The sequence below is a fragment of the Aedes aegypti genome, chromosome 3, assembly GCF_002204515.2.
Source record: "Aedes aegypti strain LVP_AGWG chromosome 3, AaegL5.0 Primary Assembly, whole genome shotgun sequence".
NCBI classification, from domain to species: Eukaryota; Metazoa; Arthropoda; class Insecta; order Diptera; family Culicidae; genus Aedes; species Aedes aegypti.
The window spans coordinates 121,651,370-121,665,265 of NC_035109.1; the positions used below are offsets into that span (position 1 = coordinate 121,651,370).

Here is a 13,896-nt window from a genome sequence, read left to right on the forward strand (position 1 = left end):
AGCAGCGCACTCTATCTTCATAGTTGAGGAATGGATGAAGTCTAGGAAACTAGGACAAGTCCGAGCCAAGTGCGCTTATCTCGGTAGGTGATTACACCATAGAGACCAAGCGTAAAAGAGCATCTACGGCTAAAGCGGCGCTTTCGGGGATGATGTCTACCAGCTCTGCTGTAATTGCCAGCAAACGCAAGCTCCTGGCAAGCGTGGCGCTATCCATACTAAGGTATGAAGGACCAATCTGGTCAAAAGCTAAAGCGGTTGGAAAGCACGTACAGGATAATGTGCTTAAGAGTAGCAAGTACATACCGGACGGTATCTAAAGAGGCCGTGTGCATCATAGCCGGGATGACGCCCATCGGGCTCATCATCAAGGAAGGTGTTCAATGCTTCAACCAAAGAGGTACCAGAGCAGTCCGCAACGCGTGTAAAAAGACAACGCTCAGAGGTTGGCAGCAGCAATGGGATAACTCCACTAAAAGTAGATGGACCCATCGGATGATACCAAATGTGTCAGATTCGTATGAAAGAAACCATGGGGAAGTGAACTTCCGACTGACGCAATTTCTGTCAGGACATGGTTGTTATAGGCAGTACCTGCATAGGGGGGCCAGTGCTGGGAATGGTAATAGTAGTAGGCTTGACTTTTTGCGAAAATCACGTGGCTCTCCCAGTACAGTAGTTCAAAAACGTGAATCTCATCAAGTAGCCTCTGTTGAGTGCACGAATTTTCTAAATCATGAGTGTCATCCCGCATAGAAAAATACATTTCGCAATGTGGTTATGACTGTAATCATAATTTAAGCCATACTGTAGCTATTTGTGTTATTGTTCACAATCAGTACCACCATTAGTTTTGCTAGATGTTTTACTGTATAAGACATTGACATAACAATACCACGTACAGTGAGTGTATGATAAACAGGTGTTTAATTGTTTGTAACTGTCCATCTATCTGAAGCTCAACTGTTAATAACATTAAAAATTGTATTAGAACAGTTTCACAAAAGGGTAACAGTTTGGTGAATTGTCCATATTTTGTTCCATACAGTGCACGGGCAAAGCTAAAAAAGCGCGGTGTCACAAAGACAATAAAAAAAATGTATTGTTTCACTGTGAATCAACCATACCTGGTAAGTTGAAACTTCGATAACGGAAAAGTGATTACATAGGTGTTGGTGAGATCGTTATTATCGGTTTCAAGCTCGTGAGAAAAGATTGTTTGTGTCAAGTTGCTGGTAAAAATTCAACAGAGAAGGAGTTTTAGACGTATTTTTCCGAAAAGTGTTTTTTTTTTCGGAGTTTTGGTCTGCTTTCAATCAAGCCTGTGACCGTGTGTAACCGTGTGGGGTTTTAGGCTGCACCTATCATTGGCATCAGCGTTTCGCATCCGGAACAAGGACCAGTTTTGTCAATTCCGCATATCCTCCAGAATGGTATTCGCTGTCTCCTGCTGCAAGTCGAGCAGCAAGCGGTCCGTATAACACAAGGCGACGCATAACAAAAATTTCAACTGCACTATCCTAACAGTAAGTTTTGGTACGATTATACTGGAGTATTTGCCCAATTAATAACATGTTCCTTTACACCCTCTCCAGCTCAACTTGTTTCTCCAGCCACTGCGGACGATGTGCTTTCGGATGCTGTTCGTTATTGATTGCTTCTCCCAAAAAACGACCGGTATGCCGGCTAGAAAAAAGGAAAACCCGGAAGAAAGCTGCAGGTATCCCTATAACGTGGTCACAGGATGTCGGAAATGATCGCTCTCATCGGGGATCTTCCTGAATTGAATTGTTTAGTTGCGTTATGATTGTTCAGAGTGCTATTTGATCCAAAGTTGAGCATCAAAACGGAAAACCGATTGCTGTATGGCCGGATTGTACTGTGTAATTTCATATTGTGTGATATTAAAAACTATCACTTCTAATGTATATTTGGCGTTTGTTTCTTTTTTATTGTATTTATTGTTTAATGCAACAAATAGTGCATGTGGTCTGAATGAAATTCAGATTGTAACAACTACAACCAAGTAATTTTATAATTATCGTTATTATCTGTCATTTTATAAGTATCATTATAAATAACCTACAAGATCAATATTGATGAAGCTGTATCTGTTGCAATCGAAGAAATATTAATCTACTTTTATATTATTGCTTCTTTTTATTTATTCATTATTTTTTGTTTTATGGTCAAAACATATTAGTACAATAAAGCAAAGCATCAAAATACTATAACGCACCATAAACCAATAATTACATGTACATTACTTATTTTTACTCGAACGAAACAGTCCAACCATTCTAAACCTATTTGGTGTACAGTGAATTGGACTGAAAATGGACAGTATTTCGACCATTTGAAAAACTGTAAACGAAAAATTTTGTTCGAGAAAATCGACGGTTTTTTATGGTGACATAACTTAACCGCCTATTCCCCACATTGTAATTTTCTCAATTACCGTTTACCAAACTGTAAAACCCGTTCGGGGTACGGTCGTTTTATTGTTACTTTGGATGTTTTATGGAATTGTGTAGATACTATCGAAAATGGTTGGAGATGTTCTGGGAAATTGTGTCAATATGGTTCATAATTATGCGGGATTGAAGGCTCTAAATGCGGGAAATGCAGCGGGAAATAGAACATTTTTCTACAGTAATTTCGGGTTGCCCTTAGCAACGGGTGTTTTGCAATTTTCAAGGCATTTGCCTACAGCAGCGATGGGCGTGAGTTTCACTGGCTTCGCTGACTGTGATTGGCTTTGTTTGACTACTGTAGAGTGAGTTTCAGATTTTTTCCCAACCCTGAGGGGGGCACTCAGAATCTGCTGCGTGCCCCAATTGTGTTGGTGTGGAGGAAACAGCGGAGCATGTCGTGTTCGATTGCCCCAGTTTCATTGTTGTGAGAGTTCACATGCTCTCTACATGCGGAGGGGACACGTCCCCCGGCAATATATTCCAGAGAATGTGTGCGGATGCCGAGTGCTGAAATGCAGTAACTACGGCTGTCACTCACAATATGTTAGAATTGCAGCGCCTATGGTGCGCCAAACAAGAATTAGCTGCAGAGGATTAGTCCAACCGAGGCTGGTCCTTAGTAACATTGCTTAAGTCGGCTAGGAGAATCAGTTCACCTAGGTTACTTCTGCTACATTCTTTCCCGAAGAAATACTTTAAGGTGGTTCCGAGGAGAGAGGGTCTGAGGCCAAGGGTAATGTCGGTACACTCTGCACAACACTTGGGCAACAATAATTGCTCAAGAACAATGCATGGGATGGTCACCTCCCTGAGTTACCTTCTAAGGCGTCTGTTTGCAAATTTCGCCCTTGTAAAAAATATGTAAGCGAACCGCACCACAACTCCACGGTGAGCCAGAGTGACAAACCGGGCAACTCCATTGCTTGGTGCATCAATCAATGTGATCCATATCTTATTATTAGAACGGTTCAATCGATGTTATGTTTGCTTGTTTTGATGTTCCTACCACAGACAAACAGACGTCACACTCTCATCATTGTTCATCGACCACCTTTTTAACGTTCGATTCAAAAATATAGTAGGTGGCCAATCCGCCACCCACAGCGCTCGCAACGTTTTTGTTCGTATTTGACGTTTACACACTACCGCCATCTGTTGGCGCATCGGCCAAACACACTTATTTTAGCATTGGGCGCACATGTCCTCGTGACTATGATTTTAATCGAGATTTGTTCTAAGTGTTACGTCTGTTTGTCTGTGTTCCTACCCTATAAATCTACGTAGTAAGTGTAGACCAATCTAACTATACTTTTTTCTTATTTCATTCGATTGAAAATTGTTTATTATTTGTTCATTTTAGTTTGTACACATTCTCACACACATATTCAGTCTACCACCGAATGGAGAACAAAGTGCGCTGTACACTAACATAGGTGGAATATACAGACAACCACACAGAAAAGCCGAGAAAGTATATATAAATTATACATATTAGTTGATAGTACGAAATGCTGAATAATTATACCTATAAATTTCAGAGCTAGAAACGAGGTAATACACATGATGAAGCATCGTGGATAACAGAAGTAATATGTACTATTGAATTTAGTTCTCCCTTCTAAAGCACACTTATTGAAAATTGTAAGAAATTATATAAAACAAATAAGAAACAAAAAAGGAAAACCAACAATAACACACTTGTATCAAAACACCCACACATAAACGTTTAGGCGAAAATAAAAGAAATGAAAGTTATAGGGTCAAACAATAAAGGAGATGCATTTTTTTATAAACTGGCTTTGTTATTTCAATATTAAGTGAAAGTAATATCACTCCTATATACGGTAAGTACTGGTAAAATATGGTAGGGTTGCACTTGCCATATATTACATCCCTGAATGTAATGCCATATATCACTGTGGTGGTGGTCACCTCCTCCTCGTCCTCGTCGGTGGCTACACTTTAGCATACACCCATTGTAGGGCGCATTATAGAGCTCTATCTTCTTCGGCATTGGGCAATAAAGATTGGACTCGGAAAAAATGCGACACTTTGTTTTGGGTGTAACTTTTTATCGCGTTGGTAAAAATAATGAAATTTTGGGTAACACTAGTTTAGAGTGTTTCTGTCAAATAGTTTTCAAGATGCATTTGAAACAAGAAGTGCTACGCCAGCAAATCTTGAGCGCGGTGGTGATCAATAATCCTGAGGGCCGTTGTTAATTGTACCACGATTTTCTGGTGAGTTGCAAGCTTAGTGTCAATGATGATGTCGCGCTACACGATGATTGTTCATCTGCAACAACCAGACAGCTCACCAATCCACCAGGAGGTGGATCGTGCTGAGTTGTTGAGTTGAAGGAGAGCGAAAAAAGGAAGGCACAAAAGTCTGTTTGACAGCTCTGCAGAAAGCGCGTGCGCACGGAAAGAGCGCCAGTTCGGCTCGATTTGCAATAAGCCATTTTACGAGATGTTCGAATGACGTTTTCTGGCGGGCCGCTCATTGTTGTTGTTCAAAAAACTAGCCTGATATCTGAATGGCGCTGGTCACATTTTTGTTAGCGATGACGTCCCCGTCTCTTTCAGCGCATGGTTCTACTCGGTTTACATGTATTATATTACCTGTAAATGAAAAATATCTTCTCTGCCTGCTGATTTCAATTTTACATGCGAAAATTAAAAACTTTGTAACACTGCCACCAGCGCCATTGTTGAATAAGCTCCTTCCAAATGTAGCGCTAGAAGAAACGTAAATAAATCGGCCCGCCAGGAACTTTCAAAGCTGGTAAACAAACGGAAACCATATGATTCGAAACGTCTCATAAAATGGCTTATGATCGGTTATTATTATTATTTTTCCGCTATTGAATATTCTATGCTTTGGTTGATCGATGTTAAAGTTTGTTTTAAAAGCAGCTCCACTTATTTTGAAACATGTTGCCGTGTAAAATAGTAGACAACACAACTAATTTAATTGAAATAATTTGAAATTATAATAAGTACATAAACAAAAGGGGAAGAACGTTCAGGCTGGTTGTGCATTACGATAAAATCTCTTAACATAAGCAATTCTCGTTGTTGGTTCTTGTGGAAGGATCAACATGTTCGGCTTAACGAATCTTATTTTAAATATCGAATAACACCACATGCAGTTGAACAAAAAGGATGTGATTATGTGAGGATGTGAGAGGGATAATGTGGTGGAGGCTCATTCTAATTAATATTGTTATTGTTATTGTTCTATACATACTTATTTATTATAATTACCTGTAAATATTGATACAGCACATATGTAAATATTGATACAGCAGATATGGTCGGTGTTCAGACAGACTGAAAATGAAAATATTATAGATATTTACTGTAATAATGGAACATATCTATTTGATGATACATTTGTATCAAAATAACATGGAAGATTTAAAATTGATGGAGTTCTTTACGTATCCTTAGAGCTCCAAAATTCATCTAGTCTGGTCTGTCTAAACACCGACCATATGATCCTCAAAAACTCATAAGAATGGTATTTTACTCTTTGAACTGTTATTTAATTTGGATGTGCTTAAAAGATTTATAAATTAAATTTATTATTGATGTTACAAGCTGTGTCTGCAGTGAAACTTAATGCTACACAAGAAATATATTTGAATCAAAGTATTTTTATGTATAAATCATATGAAAAAAAATTGTTTCGGAAATTACTCTAGAATTCTTTGGGAGCGTTTCCCGGGATTCTTCCTCAAATCACTCATGAATCCTTCAAATCCTCTCTGTGATTGTTCTGAAAATCTTGAGATTATTTCTGGATTTTCTTCCAGATATCGCTTTGGGATTCATCCAAAAAAAATTTTTTGGATTTTTTTGGACATCTTTTTGGATTTTTTTGCAGAACTCTGTATGTGACTTTGCGTGTATCTCCTTAAGGATTACTTTCGAAATCCTGGAAATTAAATTCTTTGAAATTCTTGAAAATTGTTTTCGAAATACTATGGAAGATTTTACCAAAAATCCTGATGCAATTCATTTGGATATTTAAAGAGGATTTTATTGAAAAATGTACGACTCTACTAGAAATTCTTCGGGAATTCCTCCGAAAATAACTCTAGATTTTTTTCCGGAAATACTTCTGGTATTCTTATGAGAATGCCTCTGGTATTCTTCCGGAAATGACCTGAGATGCTTTCGGAAATCTTCCTGAAATTCTTCAAGAAATTCCACCGAGATTTTTACGCCAATATCTTTGAAATACTTCTGGGACTTTTCCAAAAATCCTATTGGAGATTTTTTTCGGATAGCTTTCTATTCTAAATTTTTCAATAAATTTTGCTGGGATTGTGCTGTAAAACCTGCTAAGATTCATCCAAAAATATCCTTCTGAAAAATTTTCTGAGAATTGCTTTGGGATTACAGAAGGATTTCCAGAAGAATTATAAGGCGATTTACAGAAGCACCACTTTTGTATGAAGGATTTTCGTTAATATCTGAAATAATCCCATGAGAGTTCTAAATCCAAATTACAGTGATATTCAAAAGAATCCCAGAAGTTATTTCGCCAGAATCCCTGAAAGATTTAAAGGAAATTCACAGACATCCAGAAGATTTCATGAATATTTTCCAGAATAATTCCGATGTCCAGATGAACTGCAGAAAGATTCACGGAATAATTCGGAATAACGGAATTTTCGGAACCATTTGAAAGTAACTTTTAGAAAATTCTCAGAAAAAGAAATCAGTAATCAAAGTAATCGAAAAAATCTCATCATTTCAAGCAATGCTCGTTGGTTCATGTCGAAGGATCAACATGTTCGGCTTAACGAATCTTATTTTAAATATTGAATGACACCACATACAATTAAACTAGTATATGATTACAGTTCTGAATCATCACAAAAAAAAAAATTGAGAATCACAATCCTTCTGAGAGGGGTGATGTGGTGGCTGCACATTCTAATTAAAATTGTCGTTCAATTATGGCGATAAATTAAAATTGTTACTGTTCCATAAATACTTATTTATTATAATTACTTGTAAATATTGATACAGCATATAAAAAAGACATTGGTCCAGAAATTGCTCCAGAATTCTTTGGAATTTCCCTCCTGGGATTTTTCCTTAAATCACTTATGAATCCTTCAAAACCTCTCTGGGATTGTTCTGGAAATCTTGAGATTATTTCTGATTTTTCTCTAAGTTCTTCTGGAAATCACAGAATACTTCCAGATATCGCTTTTGGACTCATCTAAAAAAAAATCGTTAGCATTCCGGTACTATATCTGAGATTCTTTCGGATATCCTTTGTGATTCTTCTGGACATCTTATTGGAATATTTGCATAAATCTGTATGTGAGTTTGCGTTTATCTCCTTAAGGATTACTTTTGAAATCCTGGAAATTAAATTCGAATCGAAATTCTCAAAGATTCTTTCGGAAATTCAATGGAAGATTCTAACAAAAATCCTGATGCAATTCTTCTGGATATTTTTAGAGGATTTTGCCAAAAAATGTACTATGACTCTACTACAAATTCGTGGAGAATACCTCCGAAAATAACTCTGGCCTTGTCCCGGAAATACTTCTGGGATTATTATGAGAATACCTCTGGTATTCTTCCGGAAATCACCTGAGATGCTTTCGGAATCCCTTTAGAATACTTTCGAGGATGCTTCCGAAAATCTTTCTGAAGTTATTCTAGAAATGCCACTGAGATTTTACGTCCATACTCTTGAAATTTATCTGGGACTCTTCCAAAAATCCTGTAGGAAATCTTCCAGATATCTTTCTAGCATTCTTTCGGGAAGCCTTCTGGGATTCTTTCGAAAATCTTTCTGAGGATCCTTCAAATCCTTCTGTTAAGGGTTCTTGCAGAAATTCTTCCCGAATTATCTCTAGAATCTGGGAGTATCCTGAATTTTTCAAGAAAACTGTTATTCTTTCGACTATCTCTCTAGGATTCTTTCGGAAATTCTTCTAAAATACCACCAGATTTCTTTCTGTTATCCTGCTGGAGGACTTCAAAACATCTTTCAAAGATTCTTCCAGAAATTTTACTGGAATTTTTCAAGAAATTCTGCTGGGATTCTTCCGTAAAACCTGCCGAAATTCATCCGGTAACACGACTGGAATTCTGCTTGAATGATAAGCATTCAAGAATTCCACCGGAAGTTTTTGTGGGATTCAACCGTAAATTGTTCTGGTATTTTGTTTAATTACATTGGGGTTCTTAGGGAAAAATATACAGGATTCTTAAAAATATCCTTCTGAAAATTCTTCTGGAAATTGCTTTGGAATTGGGTCCTAAAATGTTTAATAAATTCTTGTTTTTATTTAATAATACGAAAGAGCATGTTATTGCAACTACTTTAGCAAGTTTTCCAGCTCAAATAACGGCTATAACATTTTTAAACTTCAATTTTAAAAATGGTTTCGAATATGAACCTTGACACTTGTGATCTTGTTTGACATTCAATTTTTCGACAAAAATGCCACAGGGCATATAGTTTGAACACTGGGGTTGTTCCTATCTGACATTTCAGAAGGGACACGGAAAACAAAATATACCCAACATTTGAGTTTAAACCAAAAGGTGTGACAAAATCATAAAAAAATGTTTTTTTGTACTTAAACCAATGAAAATCAATTAAAAATTGAGTAAACATGTGTTTCTGCCCTAAACTTAAGCGTTTGGTACAAAAATTGAGACAGGGCTTTAGGACCATATTGGGTTGTTTAGTGATGAAAAATTCACAGTTTTTTGTAGCTTGATCGAAAGAGCACATTTTTCTAAGTGTAACACGACCTTATTGCGCTTTAATATCTTAATTTTGATATAGTAAATGATTAAAACAGATTTCATTCTGTTGACTGAATGACATTTCATTTTACACAATGACAGCTCGTCCCGAAGTAAATTTTGCCGAGGGGTGATTCATACGCGATTTCCATACTAAATTCAAACGTGTTTTAAAAATAGTTCCAGGGCACTAAAAATTATGAAACTTTGGATTCTGGCTCAGTTTTTAACGTAGAATCAGACTATGTTGAAAATAGGATACCTCTAAACAAGCCAATTAAAGGAGGATTTCCGGAAGACTCCCAGGTCGATTTACAGAAGAACCACAGAGAAATCACTAAAATATTATCAGGGAGATTTCTAAAGGAATTATTTTAAGGATTCTCGTAAATTTCTGAAACAATCTCAGGAGAATTTCGAATGGATTTTGAATGTTTTTACAGTGATATCAAAAAGAATCCCAGAAGTTATTTTGCAAGAATCCCTGAAGATTCCAGACATCCAGACGATTTCATGAATATTTTCCAGAATAATTACGATGTCCAGAAGAGCTTCAGAAATAATTACGGAATAATTTCAAATGGAATTTCCAGAACCATTAAAAAGTCACTTTTAAAAGATGGTCAGAAAATGAAATCAGTAATCAAAGAATCTCATAGGTATTTTTTAAAGTCCCAGTGGCGGTCCGGTAGTTTTTTTTTTTTGGAGGATTTCCATTTGAACTCAAGAGGGATTTTCTGCCAAGGATTTAAGAAAATTTCCAAGGAAAATCACTGATAAATCACGAAAAAAATCAAAAACACTTCCTTGTGAATTTCCAGAAGAATCACAGAGTTTTTTTTTCTCAAAAAATCTTAGAAAAAATTCTAAAGAATCACGAAGGAATTTTCGGAAAAATTCTGGATATACAAAATTATCTCAGGCAGAAACAATAAAATCAATAGCAATAAATCTGTAAGAATATAAGAAGGATTTCTGTAAGAATATAAGAGGAAACAATTACAGAGGAATTTTCGGATGATTTCCATAAATAAAGATTTTAAAAAAATCCCCGTTATCTGGAAGCTTCTTAGCAGGATTTTCGGAAATATTCCACAGGGATTTCTGGGAGAATTCCATTGGCATTTACAAAAGAATTCCAGAGGAATTTCCGAAAGAATTCCAAGAATTTGCACGGAAGAAAGTGGAGTGAAATAATAGATTTTTTTTTATATTATAGTCTCAGGCGTCTTTCCGAGAGTATTCCAGAATAATAGGTATAATCTAAGACATTTTTCGGAAAGAATCTCAAAGGGATTTTTGAAGAACTTTCAAAAAGTTTCACAGAAGAAATACTGAAGGATTACGAGGAAAATATCAGAATTTAAATAATAATTTCGATTGGATTTCCAGAAGAAATCCCGAGAAATTTTGTGAGAATCCCCGAACCCAGATTTTTAAAATAGATTCCATTACACTGGAAAGCAATCATTAAATCATTTTCGGTAGAATTCCAGAATTTTACGGCAGAATTCCAGAATTTTACAGCAGAATCCTGAAAGGATTTCCATAATAACCCAAGATGGGTTTCTGGGATAGTCCAATAGGAAGTCCCAAGGAGGTTATTGGAAAAATCAGAGTGATCAAAGAAATAACTACCGTCGATGGGGGTGACAATGGGTCTGGGGGGTGAGATTGGGTCAAAACGGAAAAATATGATTTATGAAATATTTCAGCTAACAACGGTGATATTACTAAAATTAATAATTCATATGTTAGGGAACATATTATTACACATAATTCATCACAATATACATTTTTAGAAATAGTAGTTTTTGTTTACTATATCAATAAACTTGTATGTTGAAATTAGATAAAATTTACAACATTAAATTTCTCCTGTGCAAAGTATCACGCATGTACTTGAACCTCTACCGTTATATTAATAGAAGGTTTGAAGTCTTTTCATTACACTTCACCCGTATTTTCCGGAATCTATTTGATTTTTCAACAAAAATTTTATTTTTTTCGGTACGGTGTCTAAAACATCAAAAATGGGGGTGAGATTGGGTCAAGCAAGAACGACAGTAAATGAAATTGCAAGTCCACTTTTATGACATTTTACGGTGCCAGTAGTTCTCTTTTTCATTAAGATGTGTATATTCTTTCTAAATACAGCATCTCTGAAACATCAAACTAGTCTACTTGAGGGTTCCGTACATTTAATAACAATGCAACGCATTTTGACAACTTCTCAATCCAGCAACTGTGTTTCGTGCCCAGCAACATCGTAAAATTTTATCAAACGGATTGTTTTTTTTTAATTTAATTATTTATCAGTGTTTTCATATTATAGAAACATCTCCTGGAAGTACAAATCAGTTGGAACACTGAAATATCGTGATTATGACGTCAACATCTGCCTGAAATGTATTGATCGTGGAATGTCGCTCCGAAATTTAACTATTCGCGAAGAATCAAAATAATCACTGTTTCAGTACACCTTTGGGGAAACTGAATAGGCTTCATGGCAATGGGGATGAGACTCTGAAGACAATTCGAGGGGAAAAAATAGAAAATTTATGTAAACTTGACGATAAATGTTGTGTTTACATATTTTTTCTCATATCTCTTCAATTTTTTGGTATAATCGTTCTTTTAAGTGGGTTTATCATACCTGTGAAACATCTTAGATATCTTTCATCTTGTTTGCATCGAATTTCATCAATATTCTTCAGCTGTGAATGGTTTTGCAACCATATTATCAAAAACAAGTTTTTTCAATTACAGTGACCAAATGTCACCCCCTCTATGGGGTGAGATTGGGTCATTTTTCATTCACTTGTGGTGCCGCTGTGAATAAATATTTTTCTTTAATGTTTTGAACAGTTGTTAATGTACCATCAAAGTACATACACACCAAATTTGAAGTTTATTGGAGTTAAATTGCGATAGTTATTCAATAAATAATTCATACACATCCCTTTTTGACCCATTGTCACCCCCAACGACGGTACATATAATAATTTCAGAAGGGTTTCTGAAAGAATCTCAGTGGATTTTCAAGATGTCCTCTAGCACCACACCTAATATATACTAATATATACAACTCAATACTTAATTATAAATTGCGTTGACGGTATCGAAGTGGATTAAAAACAATTTTAGGAGAACGTGTGGAAAACACATATGAACTGCGCAGAATACATCAGACCGATTTACCATTGCTGCGCACTTCTAAAAGCATTTTATTTTTATTAAAACCTTTGATAATAGTAAAACGACAATGATCATCAGTTGATTTTCCTCTACTGTTTTTTTTTAAATCACAATTGTTCTTTCTTTCCGTGCACGCGCTCGGGAAATGAATCTGGCTATGGTGCAACAACCGCGCTACATTCGATGAATCCTATGCGACAAAAATTGTCGGCGCTATCCGTCAAATTCGCTCACCAAAGCTATTTTGGTGACTTTAACATCACAGCTCTGGTCAGTCGCACAGATAGATCGGCAAAAGGTTTGGAATCCACCATTCCACAGTGTCCCGCATTGTGAAGATGTTCCAGGAGACGAAGACAATCGAGCAGCGCGCTGGAAGCGGCCTGAAACCGAAAACTCAGAGAAGGCGCGGTGCATAAGGCAGTACGTTAAGAATAACCTGAACCTTTCCACCCGAGACGTGGCCAAAAAGGTAAATTCGGCGAAGTGGTTCGTCCAGCAGACAACGAAGCGGGCTAGGCTACGTATTTTAAAGGTCAAGAAGGCGCCAAACTAGACTGACAAGCAAAACACGGTTGCCAAATTTCGTGCGCGGAAGCTGTATCGTGAGTGGCTGTCTCGTCATGGACGACGAGACATACATCGAGGCGGACACCAAACAAATCCCCGGCCTCGAGTTTTTTGTCGGTACGTCTCGCATGGAGGTTCCGGAAGAGAAAGAAGGACAAATCCGCGAAGAAGTACCTGTTGTGGCAGGCGATCTGCGAGTGCGGACGGTACAGCAAGCCGTTCGTTACAACCGGCACCATAAACAGGCAGATTTATCGAGAGGAATGCTTGCAGAAGCACTTGCTGTCGTTCCTCCGCTCTCACCGTGGTCCCACGCTGTTCTGACCGGATCTCGCTTCGTGCCATTACGCCAAGCCTGTAATGGATTGGTACGAAGCGAAGGGCGTTAATGTGGTTCCGAAGCAGGCGAACCCGCCAAATACACCAGAACTTCATACGATCGAAAAGTTTTGGGCGATAATGAAGAAGTTGAATAAAAGCGGAAAACATTCAAAGTTGATGAAGTTTTGAAGCAAAACTTGGAGAAATTGTGTAAGAAAGATGGGCAAAGCCCCGCCTAAGATCTCATGAGCAGTGTTAAGAGAAATGTACGAGCATTCAGCTAGGGATAGGAAATTCAATAAACATAGCTAATATATAGTTATTTAATCCCTGAAAATTTGAGAAGTACCCGATTTAAAATGAATTTTTGGTGATCTCATTTTTTCCAGTCTTTACTTCTCCAGGTGTTTCGAACGTTTAGGGTTCACTGCGTATAGCATACGTCTTCGTGGTTTTCAACAAAGTCACCTATCTTTACTATAAGGATACTTTCAGAAATTACTCCTGATCAAGTGAATTCTTGAAAAAGGAATGTATATGAAAAA

General features: G+C 36.9%; 2 long non-coding RNA genes across 2 annotated transcripts; both read left to right on the forward strand.

Annotated features, from left to right (window-relative positions):
• Positions 1 to 689: 689 nt before the first annotated feature.
• LOC5575303 lies at positions 690 to 2,186 on the forward strand. Its single transcript, XR_002502208.1, has 2 exons — positions 690 to 1,526; positions 1,596 to 2,186. It is a non-coding gene; the product is annotated as an uncharacterized LOC5575303 (long non-coding RNA).
• A 1,467-nt stretch (positions 2,187 to 3,653) lies between these two features.
• On the forward strand, positions 3,654 to 4,267 carry LOC110678938. Its single transcript, XR_002502063.1, has 2 exons — positions 3,654 to 3,945; positions 4,013 to 4,267. It is a non-coding gene; the product is annotated as an uncharacterized LOC110678938 (long non-coding RNA).
• The last annotated feature ends 9,629 nt before the right edge of the window (positions 4,268 to 13,896 follow it).